We start from the raw sequence: 25337 nt of genomic DNA on the forward strand, positions 1-25337 counted from the left end.
TATACAGCAGACTTTTCCATGAGACATGAAATTTCAAAGGCAGTTCCACCAAAACTGAAAACTGGCAGTTTTTCAGCTACTTTTTTCTGTGTCCTGAAGAATGTGTCACAGACCCTTTCATGTCACAGGAACTCTGAAGGACCATCTCACCTTTAGGCAAGTTCAGCAGTCATTTCTCTGCCTGTCCTGCATGTCCAGTTTGCCAAGATGTCCAGGCAAGAGTAGTTTCTTGCCCAAATGGCTAACCAAATCCATAAGGAGCCTCTTCGATGTCTATATTCCTATTTAAGTAGTTTGTGCTACCAGGAGCAGATATGTCTCATTGTCATATAAAGTCTTAAATTATTAAAACATTTTAAATGCCATACTCTGAAGGTCTCTGAAAGTTTTGAAGAATACCTATCTAACTGAAATATTGCGGTGAACCCCTTGACCAGCAAGGAAGAACGACCACAAGTCGAGGATTCTTCTCACATCACACTTTATTGGAGCCTCTTGGTTGAAGGGAGAGCAGGAAGCGAGAGAGAGAGAGAAAGCCAAGCAGCATCTTCTTATATATCAGTCTGCTGATACCCGGAGCCTCGGGATTGGCCAGGGACAAGGCTCATTGCGCATGTGCAGACAAAGGACGCTCAGCCCAACGCGGCAATACCAAATAAGGACTTGTTTACCTCCAAGCTGCAGGACCGCCAGCACCATCTTGTAATGGCGATTTCCTCTGGGCGGCTCCCTGCAAAATATATTTCTATACATCTAGAAAATCTAACTAACAAGACAACAAGGTTGGCTATTATAGATGAATATCTATTAACATATATTTCTTAATTATATATTACATTTTAAATGAGCTACACAAACACATTACCTTAAATTCGTATCAATAAACCAAAATCCATATCAGTGCAGGTTATTCATATCTATATTATCCCCTTTAAATGTAAACAAACATTTATAGACAATATTTGGGAATACTGGCATAGTTTTCTCCAAACTGCTTCCTGCTAATTATTAGGCATAGTAATTTTTGGTGGTGTTCACGGCAACCTTTGTGGGGTCTTGTTTGATCAAACTACACCAGTCTGGAAGGAATCCACAGGTTCTCATCCTCTGTGGAAACAAGGAAAGAACCTCTTTTCCAAAGCAACATATCCTTAGACCAAAATTTGGAAGTCATGATACCTTTATAGTATACATGCTGGTTTAACTTAGCAGCCCATACATTGAAAGATCTCTCTGTACTTAACTTATTCACAGTCAAAAAATTCAAAGATGATACAATAATATATATATATATATATATATATATATATATATATATATATAATCCAGGCTCTCTGTTAATTTTCCATTTTTACATGGCTTATTTTTCATTACTCCTTTTCATCTATGACTATCTGTACTCTGTCTCTTTAAAGACTTTACCCCCCTTTTTTAAGCTTCAACTTTATTTTATGACTCTCTACACTCTTTTTCTTCTCTCTTCCAAGTCTATGTACATCTATCCAACACTATGACTCATCTGGCTTTGTCTTTATTGCATATCTGTAATTCTTTACTGTCCAGAAGTGCTTTTTAAAATGCTAAGTGCTTCCTAAAACTTAAGCTGCACCAATGCAGCTTATATGGTACTTTCGGCTTGCCTGCTAGTTTAAAACATAAGTTGTGCCATTACGTTGGTATATATGTTACTCCCTGTTTGTATGTCTCTGTCTCATATGGGAGCAAAACACAATGCCTCATTTATAGACACACAACCAGTCCATGTTGCCACCTAACAAACCATAGTGTTTACCCCATAGTGCTCACAAACCCCAGTCAAATGCTCTGTAGCTGAACATCTTGCCTAAAAGAGTCAGAGTTTGTGATGGCAGCACGGCCCAGACAACCGGCATTTCAAAATGACATGAATTTTTTTCATGGATGTGTGTGTGTGTGTGTGTGTGTGTGTGTGTGTGTGTGTGTCTAGACCCTTTCCAAGTCCTTTCAGGTTTTACATGGATTTACTCCAGCATGTTGGTGTGCCAATCTGTTGTAGCCACTTATTGGTTCCTGGCTACCCATCTAGCTTAGACCCGAAATAATCACACAGAAACTGTATGATCACTGTTTAGCCCATTTACTCTAACTTCTAATTGGCTAACTCTTACATATTAATTTGACCAATTTCTATTAATCTATGTACCACTACATGGCTGTGGTTTACTGGTTAAAGTTTCCAACAGTTCTTTCTCTGGCAGTTCCATGGCTTCTCTCTTACTCCATCCTTCATCCTCCCATCATTTAGCCTAATTTTCCCCACCTAATTCTGTTCTTCCCTGCCATTGGCTCAAAGCAGCTCTTTATTCATTAACCTAAAAACAACAAACAGACAGAAGAACTTCCCACACATATATAATATGTATGATATACATATATGATATACATATGCCATATATACATACTTACACACATATGTTTTATGCAGTTCATTTTAGAACAACCAATCTCCTCAAAGGAAACTGCAAGGCTTCCATCCCTACCCTGATTTTTTCACCTCTTGTCAACCCAGCAATTCTAAGCTACCTCTTCTCTATTTCCCATCTCTGTACATTTCCTTGCTTAAACCATTTTATCTGCATGAAATTACAGAATTCTGTTTGCCTGTTATTGCTCATTTCATTAGCATAATTTTTCAAGGTTCATTCTTATTAAAGCATATAGTAGAACTTTATTCCTTTTTGTGGCTAATTAGTATTCCATTGTGTGAATATAACATATTTTATTTATCTGTTTACCAGTGCATGTGTACTTAAATTAGCCTCACCTTTTGTCTATATGAATAATTCTGCTCTATAAAATTGTGTACAAGTTGCTGTGCAAGTCTCTGTTTTAAATTTTCTTATGTATATATACCCATGAGTGAAATTTCTAGTCCTTATATTAACTCTGTGTTTAAAGATTTGATAATTCTTTTCCAAAGTTTATTATATAATTTTTCATACCACCAGAAGGGCAAGGATGTTGCTATTGCTCTACATTAATACTGACACACTGACCTCAATTCATTAATGATGGTTCTGTAAAACATGCTATTTCATTGTACTTTGTATTTGCATTTCTTTGCTGGTAAATAATTTAGAGTATATTTTCCTGGGATTAAGCATTTGCCATTTGTGTAGTTCATCTTTCTTAGAGAAGTGCCCATCTAAATCCTTTACTCAGTTTATAATTTGTATCTCATTACTAGGTTTACATTCTTTAGGGATATGTATTGTTGGGCAAGGGTTGCCTGACTCAAATAACTAAATGAATAGATAAATAAATAGTAAAAGTAAAATAAATAAATATAGACATGACTGTAGTTGACTTGGAATAAAGCAAACAAACAGGGTATTTCAATACTGGTGATCTGACTAATGGCCTAGGGTCAATGAAGGTCTGGACACCATCCTCTCAATACTGCATAATAAACTGGGTATAATGACCACTGTCTTAATCCCAGCACTGAAAAATTGGAAAGAGGAGGACTAACTCTTCCCCCAGTACCCCGTGATGACTCCACATTGGATATCTTCTCTACATATCTGACAGGAACATGGAACATGTGTGGCATATGCTGAAACTGACTATGAGTCATTTGCGCATCCTGCCTCATACCTGCTGCCTTAAGTGATCCTTTCCTCCCTATGCCCCTTATTAATTCCACCTTTAACACCACATGGGATGAGCAGTTCCTATAAATCTTAGAGTGAATTGCAATCACACATAGCTTAAATTAATTTCTGCAAGAGAATGGGCTGTGTCTTGGTCATTTCACATCCCTTCTATCTTTCATTGTAGGTGTCACATTTTGGAATTTGAGAATTATGACATCTATGTCTCTTTTTGTGTTTGATTTTAGATTTTTATTCAAAAAATTGTCAGTATGTTATGATCTGGATGATGCTGTCTCCAGCTGTGATAGGTTAAGGTTTGCTATTTGGAAGATGGTTTGATTTTTAAGGTAAATATTCATAATTCAGATTATTGTCCTCTGTAAAAGGTATCGAATTGTGCTACCTGGGCCCTTCTACCATGGGAGGAATAATTAAGAGGTGTTTGTCTGCAGTCTGAAGAGTGGCTTTCATTTGAAGTCAGTCATGCTGGCACACTGATCTTGGACTTGTGTCTTCTCTGAGAATTATTATGTCTGTTGCTTATAAGTTACTCATTTGATAATGAGAGAACTGATAATACCTTCTTTTGGTCAAAATGTTATTTCTAAACAATTTTCAGACTCCAAACCATTGATCCCACGTAGTTTATATTATTCTATACTCTGGCTATTATTTTGTATAAGCTTTTAGCTGCACTACAACTGAGACAGGACAAAGTGTTCTTAATTACAATATAAAAATTATTATATTTTGTCTTGTGAAATAAAATGTTGGTAATAGTATGATTATAAGTAAAATCAGTAAAATTAGAGCAATATCTGATGAAGATAAGTGTTAAGTATTCTTGTTCACCCTGTTGACTGTTAAATGCACTTAACAAAAGTCTGCAGTGACGGCAGGTCTGAGACAGCAAACTAAAAGCAGCAATGATTATCACCGTTTGGAATTGTCTTGACTAGTTAACATTAAAGAGGTATACACTACAGACATTCTCAGACTCTCTAACAGACTGAAGATTAGGAAATGCTGAATGCAATCACAAATGTTCTGGATTTAAACCTAGTATTTACCTAAGTTTAGATAGTAGCTACAAGCTATAGGTGAAGAATCTGCAGTATCAGCAGTAGAGATACTCCAATTTAGTTCATATTTAATTGCAACTTACTGTATAATTTCTGTGGGAATTGCTTGCCTAGATAGCGTGGAGTTTTTAATTACAGTTAATGGATATAGCCAATTCTTTGTTCTTTCAGGTCAAATTCATGAAAACACTCTATGAGAAACAACACTATACCATTTCAATCACAACTCAAAACTTCCTTCCTGTTAAGAAAGACAAACATGGCCTTTGTGAGTTCACAATCAGTCCTTTTCAGAGGAGCAGCAATAAGAATAATTAATCCAAGGGATGAAATCAAGTAATTCAATTTTCTGTCAGTATGTTCCTACTGACATTTGAGGAGTTAGTGATTCACTGTTGGGAATTCAGTAATAACACTTTATAACAGATTTACAGAACATGAAACACAAAGAAATTTCTTAATGAACTAGAGATTTTGTGTGAGTATGGCTTCTTAAAGGATGGTTACCTAAATAGAAGCAGGGATGTGCAAATAGAATTAGACTTTTCCTTTAGCTCGGTAATTGAGCTTCCTAGATGCTTTGAGAACGAAGACCCTACTGAGTCATTATGGAGATGCATGCCAGAAGGGAGACTGAAAAGAGAGACATTGTTATAGTTTTATTTTTAATGCAATAACAAATTAAATCTGACTTCACCTTACCAATGTGGTCGTAGAGGAGCACATTGCTTTCCACTGCATGCCGTTCGGTTTTCTTCTGTTGGACTGAAAGTTTTGCGGATACTTCATAACGATCAGTATCTTCCCTAAGAAGAAACAGCTGTAGACTGCTATTTCACACACAGTCCGTATCGCCTCCTCCTTTCATCACATTTCCCTTGACATGTTGCCATAATATCCCAACGATCACTTGAGGATATTGCTGAGTAAGAGTCTGTGAGCAGCTCAGCAGGTCTTTAAGCTCTTACAGGTCAGTGAGTTGCTATGAAGGTTAGACTCACTCAGTGAAGTAGTATTAAAGAAAGCTGCAGGACCACACCTGAGAGACAGCAGACACCACTTATGTAGCCTTGCTTTCTGTATCTTTGGATTAACATGGGCATGCACATGTTGCACCGTAGTCTTAGTTACTCTTGATAGGTTTGTGTAGCCAGCGCCTTCCCCTATTAGCTTTTCTATTCCTTAGCTTCTTTTGGCAGTGGGTTTCTGATGTTATTCAGTTTTGGAATAACAAAGTATCAGGTCTCATGCAGATCTTATGTCCATAAGCATGATTGCTTGCCTGAACTTAAGAGAACTTAATGTTACCTGATATTTTAGAATAACTCAAGAAAAATAAAACTTACAATCAAGAATAATATTATGGATGATCTTGAGGACAGACAATTGAATTAAGATTTGTAGGGCTTGCCATGTATGAACACTGAGACAAAGTTATAAAAATGGATTTCTGGTTGATATTAATGATAGACTAAGAATTAGGTTTTGTGTTTGAGTAGATTGTATGATCTGTTACTTAATACAAACCATGGTCTAGTACATATGAAATACTACAGAAAGGTATGCTATTGAAATCAGAAGAATAAATCACATATATATTACAGGCTTTCTTGAGGAAAATTTAAAAACCTTACTATCATTATTTACACTCTACAAAAATGTTAACAGTGTACATTATTAAGAAAATCACCAGGAAAACAGAGATACACAATTAACACTGTTTTCTATAAGAAAAAACAACAACTATGATTCACATATATATAACCATATGAAAGCTGTCAAAATCAGTAAATAAAGTTTGGGTTCATGAATAAGGCTTCTTGGTATAACAATATATTAACTGTAGGCATCAGATTTAAGACTTCTAATTCACATATATAAATACTACTATAAATCCACGAAAGCACAACTCTTAAGATCTACTTCAAAACTGCCAGCACCTCTTCATTCTACTTGCTATTCCTCTAAACCTAGCAGTTCCCATTGGTTACTTTGGTCTTCCCTGCATCCTTTGCATTTGTGTCTCCTCTGCTCTTGCTTGACTATGACCCAGCTCCACTCTAGTTGATCAGAACGTGGATGAACCTTTGAACTTCAGGTTATCTTGACCGTTCCAGTTTTCTTAAACTAAATTCTCCCTTACACATATTTTAATGCCTGTGGGGTTGACTTTTCTAACCTGGCCCCTTTCAACTTTATTCCTTAGGCTCTATCACACGGAACAAGCATTGTTCCCAAACATGACAAATTATTAGGGTTTATATCACATTTCTTTAGGAGACGTTTCCAATATATAGAATTCTCGTCCTTCTTCATTTTCTTCTTGTCACAGTTCTGATACTACATTCTCATCTGTTTTTTTTTTTAAAAAATAAATAATGCTAACCCAATTAGAATTACCTCTTCCTTTGATGATTTTCTTTTTCTTTCATGGTTCTTGAGATGATCTGTTATTGGCTACCTACACATTCATTGTTGTTTCCTGATTTCAGTGAAGTGTGACCTGCACTGAGATAGAACCCTCAACTCTCTTATTAACTATGATATCCATAGAAGCAAACAATCTGTTGAATTAATAATATACAGTATTCATTATTCACATTGATACTATAGTAATCCACATTTATTGGACACTGCTTATGCCTGCACATTATATAGGGATTCTGTAGCAGTTTTACTAATCTATGAGGATGATGCTCATAGATTTAGATTTCATTTATTTTCCTAAAGAGAGGGGAAATCGAATTGTTTTTATCATTGGAACATAATGTTAAGCTAGAAATTAAACTTGATATGCTTGTTTCTGAAAGTTCTGTGGATAAATAGTATTCATATCAGAACATAAATTAGGGTTAAATCCAAGTGAGAATGATATCAAGTCATGGTGAATAGTAATAGTGATTGAGAATATGTATTCCCAGAGAAGGTCATAGGCCATTTTAATTGCAATGAGATATCTCTAAGTCTTTGAGAAGATGATAAAGCTATTCAAATAGTTCAGCAAACAGTCTTACAAACATATTTTGTGTAACTATTTGGATGGAAAAATTAATATAGAATTTTTAGTTATGAAAAACATACCCTGGAAATAATATGCAAAATATGTTGGTAAAGTAAAATACTATATAATATACTACCATTTGTTTATAGGAAAAATATAAGTTCGAATTAGCCAGTTCTTGATGACAGTCTAGCAAAAATCAGTATTGAATTGCAATCGAGCAAGTCAACATTCTAAAATAAGGTAAACAACAAAGTTACATGATTTGATAAAATTTTGAGTAGATCTAATCATATTTTTGTATTTGGGATAGGGGTCAAAATTCTGTTGTAGGACATTCTGATAAAGCCTGAATGATTTTCAGAGATTACTGAAAGAATGAAGTTGTAAGTCTAGATGAGATGTTGTCAAGTATGGAGAAAGTAATGTGTGACGAGTAATACAACAAAGTTCATGTCCTTGAAGAATATTTGTAAGTAGAGCCTGAGCTAAAACATTCTATGAAACATTCAGGAATATGCTACCGGAAGTAATCTCCTCAAGCTTCGAATTAATTTTATGAAAAATATTAGAAAGGAAAGGAAGAGGGCTTTTATTGTTTACCTGACAATAAATATATTCTGTTATTTTTCCAAATACCTCAAGCTGGGAGTATAATATGAAACAAAATAACTATATATTTATGAAAAGGAAAGTGTAGTCTACTCTATTTCTTTCATTATTTCTGTTGGAAAGAAAAAGCTACCTTCCACAACTGTGCTCTACACAGAATGGGCAGGCATTGGGTACAATGTAGAGATGTGCTTGAAGCACAATAGCATAGACCATACTCAAGACCTACTGAAAATGAAAACAGAAGTTTTAGAACAAAATGTTTTCTTCTGACTGACTCTGATAAAGAAACACTGGATTGTATAATATTCCAAGTGTTGTTAGTGTGAACACGGAGAGTTCAGAACTAAGAAATATACAGGTATTTATTAATATATAAAACTTACACATCAGAATTCTCTGCGTGAATGATGGATAAAGATGAGCTCCAAACAAACTGAACCAGCAAAACCGGGGTTCAGGGGAAAGGCAGAGAGGAAGAGGGCCGGATGCGCTTCTGCATCCAGGTAAATATCCTTTGAGGCCATGCCCCAGTAGGCAGGAAGTTGTTAGCTATACACGTTCCTGCAGCATTAGTGCATGGGACATGACTCCAAGACATGGTCTTGGTCTCTTGAGCATGTATATATTAGAAAATAGCATGATATCCAGGATTATCAAAATGAATAAACTAAAGCTATATTTCCACTGCCTTTTTATATTAGTCCAGCATACTTTAGAAGATAGACAAGCTGTGAAATACAACTTAGATAAATTTTCATCAATTCCCTTCTGAAAATTTAAAATGGAAATAGTCACTGTTAGCTATCAAAACTGCTTTGATTGCTGAAACATAATATGTACTTGTATAGTTAAGAGACTATATTATTTTATTCTACCATCTACAAATGGAAATTGCTCATATGATCTTCACAAGATGTCTACCATTGTAAAAATTTGCAAGCCAGAGTACAAATGTGCTCTAATTATTATTATTATTAATATTATTAATATTATTATTATTATTATTATTATTATTAGGCTTTGGACTGTCAAGTAAGTAGGAATAGATTAAAATTTCTGAGCAAAAATTTAAATCAGTAATTTTGGGAAAGCATCCTAAATTTCTCTGAAAAGTAGAAAGCATGGACCTTTAAGTTTCTGTTTCCTTATAATTATAATTGACCAGTATAATTATAATTGACCAGAGATGGAAAGCAGATTTCTCTAGGGGGTGTGTGTGTGTGTACTATGTTGGTTATGGACCCCAGATAGCCTTATTCTATATTTACCTGACATTTCTCAACATCTGAGTTTATAATCTCATATGACTCAAATTATCAATCACCTCTTCAAGGATTCTCTCCTCTCTAGATAAGTTCAATAAACCTAACCTCATTAATTAAAGATTTACAACTCAACACCTATAATGATTATTTGCTCCTATTTTTACTATTCTTTGTCCTGTTTGACAGTTGGCTTCTGAAGAATTGAGATCTTCCCTTTCATCTATCTATGGAATATCAGTTATCAGCAGCTTGGGTTATATTAATTATTGAATAACAAAATTGATTGTCATTTATATAAACTATTACAGAGAGAGGAGAAGATATGTCCTACTTTCTCTTCTGAATTGTTGCCACAATAATGCTGCACAAACATCAAAATTAATTTTTTTGACTTAGAGTAACCATGAATTTCCTCCAAGGTCCATGGTTCTTAAAAGTATTGAGTTTTTAGTTTAGATTTGGTCCTGTCCATGCACTTGTGTGTGACAAAAGAATTCCCAGTCCACTACTGCAATATTATATTTTACTGATTGCAGAAATGTAAGAGAACCCCAATGTATAAACCCATGTCAAGCTCTAATCATAGGATCTTCTGGAATCTTCAGTGGGCACACCAGAAGTCCTAGGGGCAGAAACTACCTTCTTCCCTTCTTAAAACTTTCGATATGAAGAACTACAATTCATTATCCTATCCTGAGAAGTTGCAGTTTTCTAAGTGAGACCCTTGCACCTAGGACACCATGACAATGGGGAACCATAGTCTTGGCTGTCTTGTGTCATTTTCCCCAATTTGACTGTAGTCTGAGTTTTTCTGTGCTAGTGGCCACTCAGAAACTTAATATTAATTGTAAATACTCAGCTGATAACACAGTCTTATTACTAACTAGCGCTTACAACTTAAATTAATCCATTTCTATGAATCTAGGTATTGCCATGTAACTCTTGGCTTTACCTACACTCCAGCATATCTTATTCTCTTGGTGTCCTGCTGGCAATTCCTCTGATTCTGCCCTTCTTCTTCCCAGTATTTTTGTTTAGTTGTCATACCTATACTTCCGGACTGGCTACCGGCCAATCAGCTTTTGAATTAAACCAATTCCAGACAAATCTTTACAGTGTACAAAAGGATTATTTCACAGTAATTGACCCTAGATAATATCCTTTCCTCAAGTGGCAGCTACCAAGCTGATCTTTCTACTTTTTTAACTTTGTACTAGTTTGATTATGTATATAAAGGCATTTTGAAAATTCAAGTACTTAGAAATTTTGCTACTATATAATTTAAGAGTTTACCACAAAAAGACTTCAAAGCATATACTTTTCCATAAAAAATAATTTGCTAAAACCGAATTATATAAATTGCATATTTACTAGAAGCCTTTTAGAAGAGTATGTTTTGCCCTTAAATAGGGCTGTATGATTTTATTAAGCAATTCTTTATACTTTTCAAATTTGAATGTTAGCTATAAGCAGGCCACCCCGGCATTAGGTTCCAGATAAACAAAAACAGAAAATATATAGAATAAGAAGTCAGAGATAATAGAAGACTGGGTCCAGCACTACTTTTCTGTCTACTTAGGAATTTTATATAACATTTTAGACAGAGATACCTCACTAAATGGGTTTATAACCATAGGCAGCCAACTGCTTCTCTGTCAGATAGGCCAATGAGAAGTAATCACTGTATTATATTAGTCATTAAATCAATATTTTACTTTTCAACATGGAATCACTCAAATCCTGAATCCTATAATACTGGTATTCATCTATATCTAGGCTATAATTGATGTGGGACTCCCCTATGTATGTTGTGAATATATTTTACTACTATTTACTACTCTGGGCCTATGGTAGGGCTAAATAGAGTTAGGCGGGAAAACTAAGCTAAATACAGGGAGAAACAAGATTGAGACAGGGAAATACCAGGTAGCTGATGAAGGAGAAAGATGCCAGAACTTATTGGAGATCACAGCCAAGTGGTGATACACAGATTAATAGAAATGTGTTAATTTAAGATATAAGAGCTAGGTAGGAATACAACTAAGTTGTTGGCCAATTAGTGTTGTAATTAATATACTTTCTGTGTGATTATTTGGGTCTGGATGACTGGAAAACGAAGGTCTCCACTTACATATAATTGTTCCAAAAACTGTGTTGTTTCTCTTTAATTTTCTCATTAATAAACACTACATTCATCAAGAACTGAGTTACAGTTAACGTCGTGTTTAATATTGTGTCTACTTAAATCTTTACTGTTATGTTTGCTTGACCGTCACCTATTCTACAGAGAGCAAAACTAAGGCCCATAGAACCCAGGCAAGATACCCTTCTCACATGTACAGGCATTGGCTAAAACAAAGGCAAAAGTGAGCTCAGTCCAAAGCCATGCTGTTTTCTCTTATTTAAAGCTGTCTCAAGTAATGACACTTTTTTGTCTTTGGTTCAGGGACCATCACCAATTAAAACTCTCAGACACGCAGCTTTAATTCTTAATATGACAATTGCCAAGTCCTATCTGCTCAGTTGTAAAACTATGATGAATAGCCCTGTCCCATGCGAACTGTGTCATTGCAGTCAATTTCATGCAGAAAGGAGAATGGACACTCACAGAACAAGCTCCTGTGAGCACGCTGTCAGTACCCTGAGAACTGGGGCCACAGTCATGACTTGTTTTTATTTAACAGTAACATAAAAAAGCTCCAATGTATTACTTCACTTGCTGGGGAGGGAGATTCCTGTTTCTTGTATCATTTCCAGTGTTTAGGGGAATCTATGTGATAAGAAAACTATTCCCTGCTGCCTTTGCACGGAGGCAGCCTGAATTCAAAGTCTTGATTTTCAACTGTGGCCCTAAGACATCTGACCAATGGTTCTTCTTCCTTTTATCCCTTAAACATATTGTGATATTGCATAGAAGGAGCATAGAAAAGCATTGGGCAAGAGAGTTAAAAACTTATAATTACAGTTTCTGCATTCTTAAATATATAATGATCACCACACTGAGTTTCAGCATGCCCTTTGATGTGTTTAGCTGTAGCCTTTGTAGAGCAGAGTAAATTTCCCCAAATGGAATCAATTCCCTTGTTTATGCATCAGTTGTCTTGTTTAGTCAGCCAACAGTAATTTATCCTCTGTTTTGATTCCTGCAAGATTGCTGCTTCAACCTCTCAGATCTCAAAATGTTTTGTGATATTTTTATCTAAGAGTAAAAATTAGTCTTTGTGTCGACCTTTCCAAGCAGCACCTGATACTTGTCTTTAGATGAAACATGGCTCACAAGGATTTGTCAAGTCTTAAGTGAGCTCAAAGCAGAAGGCTGGGCTACAAAAATATGTCAAGTCACTGTGAATTCTTTTTTTCAACACTTACCTAGGTGGCCGGCCTTAATGAGACCTGGAGAGTCTCTATTCTCACCCCTTTCTCCTGCTGCCATCTCCACTATTGTGAGAGCCATGTCTACCCTCAGACAGGATCCTGACTGATGCTCCAATCTTTCTATCTCTTTGACCTGGTCCAGATTCTTACAGATAATGCATTCAGTGATTCCTCTGGAGTTCAACTTGTACCCGTCAGTTCCATTTGTCAGTAGAGTCCTAAGGACCTTCCAGAGTTTTCTGTCCCTCCCCATTGAGCCATTCAAATACAGCATTAAGGTGAACCTATAGCACTTACACATTTGTATTACTGACTTTCAAAGCTGCCTGAATGAATGATTTCAGCTCTGAGATATGAAGGTGCATTTGTCTATGCGACTCTCTGGACAGCAACTGGGTCATCACTAAATAAAGGTTTCTTTCAGAACCCTGATGCTGTGTCCACCTCAGACTCACAGTTTTGGTTTGGTTTATAAAAAGTAATCCTGGGCTTCGTGGAATATTGAAATGTGTAAGCAAAACCACAATGGTGGGATTAGCAATCTAAAGGTGCTCTGTTGAATTTCTCAACCCAAATACCATTAGGTTCTCTGAGTGTCTGCATTACTTCCATTTCCCCAATATCTGTTCTAAACTAACTCTCTGTCAGCATAGTAGCATTAGATACAGTTATACCTTTTGATAATTCTAACATAAAATTTAAGTGAAAATCATCCAGATGTAACAGTGGTAGGCACACCTGTGATACATACTCAGAGATGTAGTTCATTGATCGGTAATATGGAACAATGTGTAATGTAAAGGGAAACACTATTTCTAGTTCTTAGCTTCTTCGGATTATGAAATCATCATACTCCTGATGACTCATAAATTTTACCTGCTTTGTATAATTCATTTTAACATTTTCTACGTATTGAATTTAATTTAGGCTGATGTCTATTATGCTGTTAATAGCCTTTAGGGATAGAATTTAATAAGTTAAAAAAACCAATCCAGACACTTAATACTACATTTAGACAATAATAATTTTGTTTTGTAGATTAATTTAACAGCAAAATGAAAGAGGAATAAATTTGAAGATATTTCATGCATTTCTAAGGCCTTCACAATATGCAATTCCTTAATTCACATAAATTACCCAATTCTGTCCAAGAGAGAACCATGTTACAGGCAGTGAGTCACTCAAGAATCAAACTTTTAAAGGCACATATTTTAAATTATTTTGTTACCTAAATTGTGCTAATATGATCAAACATTCTTTTGTTTTCAGACACTCATAGTTAATCTGTATTCTGTTTTAGTCAATTCAAGGTGTGCAGAAAATATCTATGTAAGTATTTTAGTATCAGTTTTCCTAAGAATTAAAACACAGACTGAGTTAAACCTACCTACGTGCTTTAACTATTTCACATTAATGATACCTACCTGTCATTTTCTCATCATTCACATTAGGTTCATGATAAAAGATTCTTTATGTTTTGTTTATTCATTCCCTTCCTTACTCCAAACACTTGCACTTACTGACACTCATAATTTTACTGACTTATACACAATTTTACCTTTTGCAGAATGTTATTCTTTTTCAGATTTTCTTAGTCATATATATATATAATTTTTAAATTTCTTCTTAGTCATATATATATATATAATTTTCAGATTATTCCTTAGTCACATATATGTATATGTATAAATATATAAAACACTTAGTCGTATATAATAATTACCCCTTAGTCACACATCTATAATACTTAGTCATATATAATATAATATAATAATTATTCCTCAGTCATGTGTATATGACGTGTGTGTGTGTGTAAGCTTCCTTTATATCCATTTAAGCTTGATAAATATAATAGGTTTTTCATTATTTTGACTGCTAAAGAATATCTTGGTTATTACCAAGCTTAGAAAATTAAAATATTCATGTGCAATTGGTTGTGGGAACATAAGTATTCCATTCATTTGAATAAATATTGAGGGTTACAATTACTGAGTCATATGAGAATGTGCTTAAATGTTACTAAAAGTTGTTAAGCAATAGTAGGTGTCCACATCATTTTATATTTAGTTTTTATTCTTTGTAATTTTCACACATTTATACACTGTATAGTGATCAATCATATTAATTCTCAACAGCCTCCTTCTACCTTCCCTTAGTGTTCCCAATCCTACTTCCCACATGTTTCCTGTACTTATTTTTTAGTTATTAATAATGCACTGAATCCATTAACGTTATGCATGTGTCCTTGTGTGTGTGGCCATCCACTGGAGTATGAGTGAAGACCAAAGGCCCCCATTCTCTAAGGAGAATGGTTTCCTCCTTTAGCAGCTTTTCTGATATGGGTGGACCGTAGAAAATCCTGCTGCTTCTATGCTAGAATTTTGATGGGCTTATTCTTGTACAGGTCTTGAGCATGTTCCAGGGCTTCTGTGAGTGGATGCATACTGCATCCACATCATGCACAGAAGTCAGCATTTTATAGTTCCCTCTTCCCCAAAAGCCCTTGAATTGTTTTACACAGGAATACCCAAATTCGCAGTATCTTTGCTGGAAAGACCACATTGGCTTTGTTTTATTGTCTTTGATCTTTTTTCAGGTAAGTATTGATTGCATTCATGTGGCTTTTCTATTTCTGAGCTATTTCTTCTATCCCCACTCCATTGATCTATTTATTATTCTTTTACCAATACCACACAGTCTTGATGTCTGCACTTTGTAGGTCTTGGGCTTGGTTCAAGTCAGTTCTCTGACTTTAATTTTCTCTTTTAAGATGGAGCTTACAATATGAGGGGAGGAAATAACCTATAAAATAAGTTCATTAATATTAACAAAATAATTAGCTGATTTTTCAATGGAATTACAGACATCTTCCAGTATTCAGATATTCAGTGTTTTACCTTTGGTTGAACAAAATAGTTCCCTTGTTTAATTCTATGATAACTTCTGTTAGAATTAAACTTTATTTTCATGTATAAATTTAATTGGTAAAGATGTAGCTTAATTATGAAGAAACATTTTCTATTAAAAATTCAGAATTATAATACATCACAATGAAGGACACAAGTTTCATTAAGGTGCTATACAAATACTTTTCCGAATTACATTCAGGTGTTGCAGACATAAGGAAAAAGAATAATTTAACAATAAAGAAAGAGTAAGGGCATATTTTTCAAATAAAAAAATCACTGCGAAAGAAAAAATTAGAAAGATTTATTTTTTATAATCTTTTATATTCTTTATGGACATCTCAATAAAGACCTAGTATTGATTATTCAGTGTTTTCAGTCATTTGTTCATATATTAATTCATTAAATATATATTAAAAGCCCATCACTTAATACCAATATAGTATATTACATTTTTTGAAGAAAAAGAGTTTCATCAATGACTATAAAATAAGAACATTGGAAGCAGCAGAGAATTGTAGAACACATTATCAGTTTTAATGTGTATTTAAATAGTTGCTGAAATTTTTATTATAAGAACAAGAGAAATAAGTTTAAAAATCAGAATAGTAATATTTTCAGGAAATATTTATGGATCATCTACCAATTGCATTTCCCTGTTGTCCTAGTTTTTATTACAGTATTATCAGTGATCACAGTTCTCACACTGAGCAGAAAAGAGAAAAGAAGTACATTTGCACAGTGGAAGGCTATCTTTATCAATTGATGGTTCTCAGCAGGGTCCCACTTGGAGACTGATTTTCTAGTTGCAGACCAGTGTGCTTGGGAATTTCCCAAATTAAAATTTCTGGGAATGGAAATTAGGCCATGCTCCATGAGTTACAGGCTCAACTCAAAGTGATTAATGATGGAAAATAAGACTAAAGAGAAAAATAAGAACATACCATAAAAGGTCTTATGCACTACAATAAAGAGCAAATGGTTGCCACAATATTGCATTCAAAAGGGAGTGTTCTGCCTTGATGACATCTTAACAGTAATAAACCCATTCTGTTATAAAGCAATACTTGGAATTGTCTTAGTCTATTATATGTAACAAAGTATATCCGGCTAAAATTTTATAAAGGAAGCAAACTTTAACTTACAGTTTAAATTACTGTTCATGATACGAAGACCACAGTACCAGCAACTGGCAGGAGCTTCATGCTGCATTACAATAGAGCACATGGCATCCCACAGTAAGAGTGCTTGTGAGAGAGATTGAGAGAGGGTGGTTTTGCCTTTTAAAACCTCTCTCATTGTAGGGAATCAAGCTCCACACAAACAAACTTACTCCTATAATATTGAAATTAAACCTTTCTAAAAGAGAATGCACCATTCTATGAGCACCCAACTGTACAGCTGCATAGAATTAGCTATGTAGATCAGGCTGGCCTCAAACTCACGGAGATCTGCCTGCGTCTGTGGCAGGTGAAACCTTTTAAAGAGTCTACTTGCTCTCAGTATCATGATATCAAGATAGATACCTTGATTCTAGCACTTGAACCTTTATGGATAGACTTCATACAAGCATAGGAGAAAAGAGGACAAGATTACTAACAGAAGACCAAAGAGTTTCTTGGGGTTATCTCAAGACTTCAGGACTTCTTAGGGTAGTGGTGTGGCGATGGGGTCCAGCAGAGATACGGGCAGACAGTGCAGAGTTCAAGGGCTGGGCTCACAGGTGAGGAAACTATGTTTAATTTTCTGTCAAGTCAACTTGCCTGGTTTTAATTTTCTTTTTCTGCTTTTTAAAAATTCTCTAAATAAACTATAGTTTACATATCCTCTATTCCTTTGCTATTTTGCGTGCACTTACTCCAAAGTTTATTTACATTTTCCAGAAACTGTGCAGACCCAGTGATGCCTACTTCATCATCTGAGGAATGCTGACATTCCTAATGTTTGATTCTTTCTTTAATGCCCTTTAATAACAAGACTGTCTAACTATATATCCATGTCAGCCACCTATCTATCACATGTTGAAAATATGCTCTATAATATGGATTTGTGCTTTCTTCCTTTACGTCCAAGGGACTCAGTGAATTCTGACACGTTATTGTACTTTGAAGACAAAAAACAATTTAAAAATTAAAAAAAAACATTTCTGCCTAATTCCAACTGACAGTACAAATTGCTTCTAATCATCTCCCCTGGAATCAACATGTTAGCAACTGTCCTGCTACTCTGGTGATGTTTCCCCCTTTCTTTCTGATATTTAAGAATTTTCCTTCACAGCATATGTGTGAGCTCTTCCGTCTGTTCTCTCAGTGCATGTTTCTAAACCTGCATTTTCTCTAGTGTTCTAGATATCCAAAGACGTTAAGTGGTGACCTCTGACAGACCTGTTTGCAGACATGAAGCTCACAGTTCTGTCAGAATATTCCTAGTGACAGGAGCCCTGGCTTGAATTATATGATCTCATGATTTCCATAGAGACGAGTTAAGACTTATTTTATTAGTATTCTTTATAAACTTGTATATATTTATATATATTTATAAGCTTGTATACATGTAATTGGGAAGCCACTGAAATACACTGCCTGAAATGAATGTAGTCTCTTTGGAATAATGAAAAATAAGTTTGAGTAATTAAATCTGGTAATTTGAAATATCTTAAGACAAAGGTTGATATTGGGGGTGGGAAGAACAAGATGAAATCATTTAAATAATATTGTAGTCATCAGTTGAAAACACACTTGGAGGCATTATCAATAAAAATGATCATGTGCCAACACACTTAAAATAGAATAAATAGAGTTTGTGGATGAGGGAACTTAGAAAAAAATGTGTGATGATTAAAACTGACTCTTATAGAGACATATGAGAACCAGGGGAAGACACGTGATTCTTTTTTTTATTAAATTTAAATTAAATTTAATTAATTAAATTTTAATTTAAGGTAATTTAATGTACTATTTATAAGGACAACTGTAATTCTTTTTTTTAAAGTTTATTAAATTATAAAAGTTTCCATTTCCGCCCCTCTTCCCAAACCCTCTCACTTCCCCCACTCCCTCTCCTCCTCCCTCTCCATCCCTAAGAGTAGTCAGGGTTTCCTGCCCTGTGGGAAGTTCAAGTTCCTCCCCCCTCCCTCCAGGTCCAGGAAGGTGAGTATCCAAACAGACTGGATCCCAAAAATCCAGTATATGCAGAGGAAACAAGTCCCAGTGTCATTGTCAATGGCTTTTCAGAAAGACTCCGGGCCAGCCACATCCAGGGAATCCGGCCACATTCAGAGAATCTGGTTAGATCACGTGCTCATTCAGTTCCAGTCCAGCTGGCCTTGGTGAACTCTCATTAGATCAGTCTCCTTGTATCAGTGGGTGATGGCGCCCGTCGCAGTCCTGATTTCTTTTTTCATTTTCTTCATCCTTCTGCTCCTCATTTGGACCGTGGAGGGTTCTGTCCGGTGCTCCAATATGGGTCTCCGTCTGTATCGCCATCCAACGTCGGATGAAGGTTTCCTCTGCTCTTGCCCTCTTTGTTCACGTTCTCCTTCCTTCTGCCTCTCGTTTGGACCTAGGGAGCTAGGTCCAGTGTTTCGACATGGGTCTCCGCCTCCATCTCCCTCCATCGCCAGATGAAGGATCTATGTTGATATGCAAAATGTTCATCAGTATGGTTGTGGGCCAAGGCCGGTTCAGGCACCCTCTCCTCTGTCCAGAGAACAATCTGGGGATCTCTCCTTGGACCTGGGATCCCCTTTATACTCAAGTCTCTTGAAAACCATAAAATGACTCCCTTAGTTGAGGTGTATACTTCCCTGATCCCATATCTATCCATTCTCCATCCCCCCCGCATCCCAGTCCCCCGATCTTTCCCCATTCCTCCCCTACACCCTTCTCTCTAACCCTCTCCCCTTTCAACAGCCCCCCCCCCCCCATGCACCCGAGGTTACCTGGCACTCTTGTCTATTTCCAATCTCCAGGAGGATAGCTACATGATTTTCGTCAGGTTCACCTTCTTATTTAGCTTCTCTAGGATCACGAATAATAGGCTCAAAGACCTTTAATTACGGTTAGAATCCACTTATGAGTGAATACATACCATATTCCTCTTTTTGGGTCTGGCTTACCTCACTCAGTAAAGCGTTTTCTATTTCCATCCATTTGCATGCAAAAGTCAAGTTGTCATTGTTTTTTACCGCTGAGTAAAACTCTAATGTGTATATGTTCCACACCTTTTTTAACCATTCTTCTATTGAGGGGCACCTAGGTTGTTTCCAGGTTCTGGCTATTACAAATAGTGCTGCTATGAACATAGTTGAACAAATGCTTTTGTAGTATGTTAGGGCATCTCTTGGGTATATTCCCAAGAGTGGAATTGCTGGGTCCTGAGGGAGGCTGACTCCCAGTTTCCTGAGAAACTGCCACACTGATTTCCACAGTGGCTGCACAAGTATGCATTCCCACCAACAATGGATGAGTGTTCCCCTCATTCCACATCCTCTCCAGCATAGGCTATCATTGGTGTTTTTGAGTTTGGCTATTCTGACAGGTGTAAGATGATACCTCAAAGTTGCTTTGATTTGCATTTCCCTGATCGCTAAGGAGGTTGAGCATGACCTTAAGTGCTTTTTAGCCATTCAAAGTTCATCTGTTGTGAATTCTCTGTTCAGTTCAGTACCCCATTTTTTAATTGGGTTAATTAGAGTTTTAGTGTCTAGTTTCTTGAGTTCTTTGTATATTTTGGAGATCAGACCTTTGTCTGTTGAGGGGTTTGTGAAGATCTTCTCCTAGTCATAAGGTAGCCTTTTTGTCTTACTGACAGTGTCCTTTGCTTTACAGAAGCTTCTCAGTTTCAGTAGGTCCCATTTATTTATTGTTTCTCTTATTGTCCGCGCTCCTGGGGTTCTGCTTAGGAAGTGGTCTCCTGTGCCTATGTCTTATAGACTACTTCCTACTTTCTCTTCTATCAGGTTCAAAGTGGTCGGATTAATGTTGATGTCTTTAATCCATTTGGACCTGAGTTTTGTGCATGGTGATAGATATGGATCTATTTTCATTCTTCTACAGGTTGACATCCAGTTATGCCAGCATCATTTGTTAAAGATGCTATCCTTCTTCCATTGTATAGCTTTAGCTCCCTTGTCAAAAATCAGGTGTTCATACGTTTGTGGGTTAATACCCGGGTCTTCTATTCGATTCCATAGGTCTACTTCTCTGTTGTTATGCCAATACCAAGCTGTTTTCAATACTGTTGCTCTGTAATAGAGTTTGAAGTCAGGGATGGTAATGCCTCCAGAAGTTCCTTTATTGTATAAGACTGTTTTGGCTATCCTGGGTTTTTAAAAATATGGAACGCTTCACGAATTTGCGTGTCATCCTTGCGCAGGGGCCATGCTAATCTTCTCTGTATCGTTCCAATTTTAGTATATGTGCTGCCGAAGCGAGCACAAGACACGTGATTCTAAACATAAACATTTTATGTTGAAAGCAGAAAAAATATCAGATAACAGCAAAATGAAAAGGGGATTTTTATGAAAATTAGCATATACATGCATGCACAGACTTTTGCCCACATGTGTAATATATTTAAATATCATATACACAATCATAAAAACCTATATATTCAAGTACATTTGTTAGGATAATGTGTTAGGATGTGCATATATGATGTAAACATTAAAAAGAAAATACCAAATGTTCCTAAGAGTGTTCTCCAGGGAATTTAATGATTTGATAACAAACTGTTACTTCACTTAGGAGACACTGTTAGAGATTAGCAGTGTCCAGTAAACACTTTCCCCCCACTTCTGACCACTTGAGACTTTATTTCAGTCTCTCTGGCCATATCCTTGCAAGTTTTTCATGTGTTCAAGTTTTATTTGTTCAACGTCTCTTTCTATAATTATAGATCTTTGAATATTTGTTTATTTTCATTTATCAGATTCCCTAGCATGTTAGAAAATGACAGATTAAGTACAGGAAAATTCTATCAAATGTCTATCCCCGAAGCCCTTTTCTATAATTAAAAATTTTAAGCTTTTTAATAAATTGCATAAATGATTACTTTTACATTGCCAGTAGAAACAGAATTTGCAACTTCCTGTTTCTGGGTCTGCCACTAATTTCTTGTAACTTTTACGTTCTTATTGTTGCTCTAGAGTTGCTGTTACCTCTTTACTAATTTATATACGTTGTCCCCTCATTTTTTTCACCCCTACTGAGACTCATCATTTTCCTGTAAATATTACAAAATTTCCAGTGGCTCATCATAGTTCATTACCCGGTGACTTCAGCATCAAGTGCTACATTCAGTATGAAGACAGCAGGCTACAGCCATACTAGAAAAACAAATACAATCAAAGCACAGCCAACTTCATGATGCATCATTATACTTTTAACTGCTGCTATTAACAAACTAAATTTAGGCTTTTTATAATTTATTTTGTCCACATACTCATTTATTTTAATCTTTTTCCCCAAACAAATCAAAGCGAATTGCTATAAATTGGTTAAAATAAAAATATTTTGGTAGAATGATATTTAGCTAAGTGAAAGAGAGGCATAGACATATTTTTTATTGTACAGGGTTATTTTGTGATATTAATATTTTTGAGACTCAATGTAGGTCACATATCTAATTTTGTGCCTCCTTTGGATAGACTTTACAGTACCATTTGATTCCAACAATCACGAGCAATAGTACTCAAAAGTGAGGAATGTTAATTGGACATATAAAGATCTTCCCAAAATTTCTGTACCACCACATATTTTTCTTAAGACACAGCAAAAAAAAAATGTTTTCTAGGTAAATGGCACGGACTCATATAGGCATATATAAACCTACACAGACTCACAAGCACGTTTTTTTTCTTTTTTTTTTTTTTGTAAACAATGAATTACTTTCCAAGCTCAGAAGTTGTAACTGTGAAACCATGGTTTCCAAGTAACACAAGTCAATGAACCAGGGAAGGGATGGGATTGTCCAAAACACCCTGAAAAAGTAGCTCGAGCTTCTTGTGTCCCAGGGAAAATAATAGAAGACCCAGACAGAGATGATGACAAGGTTACTGTGATATTAAAGGAAAGTGTAGCAATGCAAAGAGGAAATATATTCAGCCCCTAGCCATTTTGTCCAGTGTAAATGCTTATTACGAGAATTCTAACCGTCCTAAAGCTTTTGTAAACACTGATATTTTTCTTTAGAATAATTACTTAGGTTATCTGGTATATATTTTCAAATGCTTACATTTAGTTCACATTATTTTTGTTTTGTAAAGATTTTCTGAACTAATTTAGGGATATTTTTTAGTTATGGTTTTCAGCCTGTGGCTGCATCCTCTAGCCTCAAGGCCAAGAGCAGAGTCTCTTTTGTTCTTTCTTCCTAAAGTGCTGCTCACAAGGCCTTTACCCTTCTCTGCAATACCTTCTCCTCACGCTTCCTATTTTGAGGATCCTTGTTATTCTAGTTTGGGTGCCTGGTTAGTCCAGGATAATCACCCTATATCAAGACCTTGAACAGAGCTAAGGCTGGTGGAGCACACCTGAGCTGAAAGAGGAGATTCACAATTTAGAGATGCACCATTAAGATTCTCTCTAAAAATAAGTGAACAACAAAAAAAGCAGAAAAACAGAGCAAGTAAAGGGAACAGCAAAGCAAAGCCTTTGTTCCAAAAAATATACATAAGGGGCAGAAATTACATAATGAATAATCTACAAGGTCATTTCACACTTGCTGGTATTAGCATTTAAGGCCTGCTCTGCAAGATGGAATTTGTACCTGGCATTGTTATCAGACTAGGTAGGTCTCTAGAGAGGTCATAGGTCCTAGGGAAGAACCCATGACTATTGAGTAGCTGTTGGAGTAAAATAGTAAACCAATTCCTAATGACATTATAGTCACAGATTAATTCATCTCTCAATCCTTTTCTAAGTAGATAGTAATTAACTGGAGACCCACAAGTGTTCAAGGTACAGAAAATAGTGATTACAGAGTATGCAAGCCCTACGTGTGATATCTATATTATACCCCTCCCCCCAAGGCTTAGGGAATGTTACAGAAGGACCAGGAAAATTGTAAGGACCCAAACTGGCAGAAACATAAAGTAATCAGTGTGAACTAAGAGAAGATGTGACCACATGCACAGCATCAGCACAATCTCAAGCCAGACAAACTCCCAGCGTGGAGAGTTGAGAGAGCATAAAGTCCCATGCTTCCTGAAAAGCTGCTGGTAATTGATAGCTGCTGGGAGAGAGGGGGGTTGACTCTCTTTAAGACGTGGCCTCTGGTTACTACAGCATGCTTCAGTGGATGGACACACATCTAAGAGCAATTAGGCAGCACTGATGACACTTGATGGGTGGGAAAAGATGACAACAGAGTTAAATAAGTATGGAATAAGGGGTAGATATGGGAGGAAATATGGGAGGGGGACATAAGTGTTCTAAGTATAATGTAGGGAATGCTTGAAGAATTAATAAAAATAAGTAAGGAAAGACATCAGATGCTCTTCTTAACACAAACAGACCAAACCAATACAGCACAGAAAAGGGTAAAAGTGATGATATTTCCTCCAGAACAATTTCCACTGCTGAGTCTTTTTAAGACAGCCCAGGTTCTAAACTTCATCCTTTTAACTGTAACTGCCATATTCCTGCATCTCGTGGAGTAAAATTCATGACCTGGGAGCATGGATTTCATTGACAGATTTTAAAGATTTCCTATTTTCTTCTCTTTGTTTTTTATTCTTTAAAAGAGATCTCACTGTTTCAGTGAATAATTTTAGAATTGAAACCTTGTTTTTTTTTAAATAAGGCTATCCTGTAATTGTTGTTAGAAAGAAGATCCCTCTGAAGGTTATAGTGAAAGGCAGTTTGTCATAAATAACTCATATTTCTGTTGTGAGATATCTACCCACTGAGTCATAGACCTATACCTGGTAGACAGATGTGTAATGAAAGCTCTTTCTCCTAAATTCATTACCTCAGTGATTTGCTCCTAAATTCAGATAACACTACAGTGTGTAAGCTTCCCAAGAGCTTCTTTTCTTAAACTAGTTAATCTGAGCCTGGAACATTTCGGCATGCACTCAGTAAGCGCCAGTGGTGCATTTGGGTCTGTGGGGAGTCATAGACGGTGATGGTGTTTGTCAGCCTATGATGATTCTCTCCACAATGAACAATGTTGAAAAACATCTAAGACGTGTTGCAAAGAGTTCTGGTTTTTGTTTAAATAATCCATAGATTGTCTCTCACTCTAAATGAACAATTCTCTTCAAATCTTTTCCCTTGCTATTTCTAAGTCAAGATTTGCCCTGAAACCAAAAGGGGAAAAAAGGGAAAAAAATAACAAAAGGTTTGAGGAAGGGAGCCTATTCCATATCCGTGAATAAAGAGATGTAATTTATGTACTCTGACAACTTGAATAATTCACTTCCTAAGAACAAGTAACAAAAAGGAAGCATTTATTTA

The 25337-nt window shown here is 35.9% G+C and overlaps 1 protein-coding gene and 1 non-coding gene across 2 annotated transcripts in view; one reads left to right on the forward strand and one right to left on the reverse strand.

Annotated features, from left to right (window-relative positions):
- Positions 1–25337, forward strand: part of Dcc (DCC netrin 1 receptor) — a 1076497-nt gene that overhangs the window by 558860 nt on the left and 492300 nt on the right.
- LOC125390664 (U6 spliceosomal RNA) lies at positions 21211–21317 on the reverse strand. Its single transcript, XR_015734786.1, has one exon. It is a non-coding gene; the product is annotated as a U6 spliceosomal RNA (small nuclear RNA).

The sequence above is a fragment of the Myodes glareolus genome, chromosome 13 (genome assembly GCF_982192425.1).
Source record: "Myodes glareolus chromosome 13, mMyoGla1.1, whole genome shotgun sequence".
NCBI lineage: Eukaryota > Metazoa > Chordata > Mammalia > Rodentia > Cricetidae > Myodes > Myodes glareolus.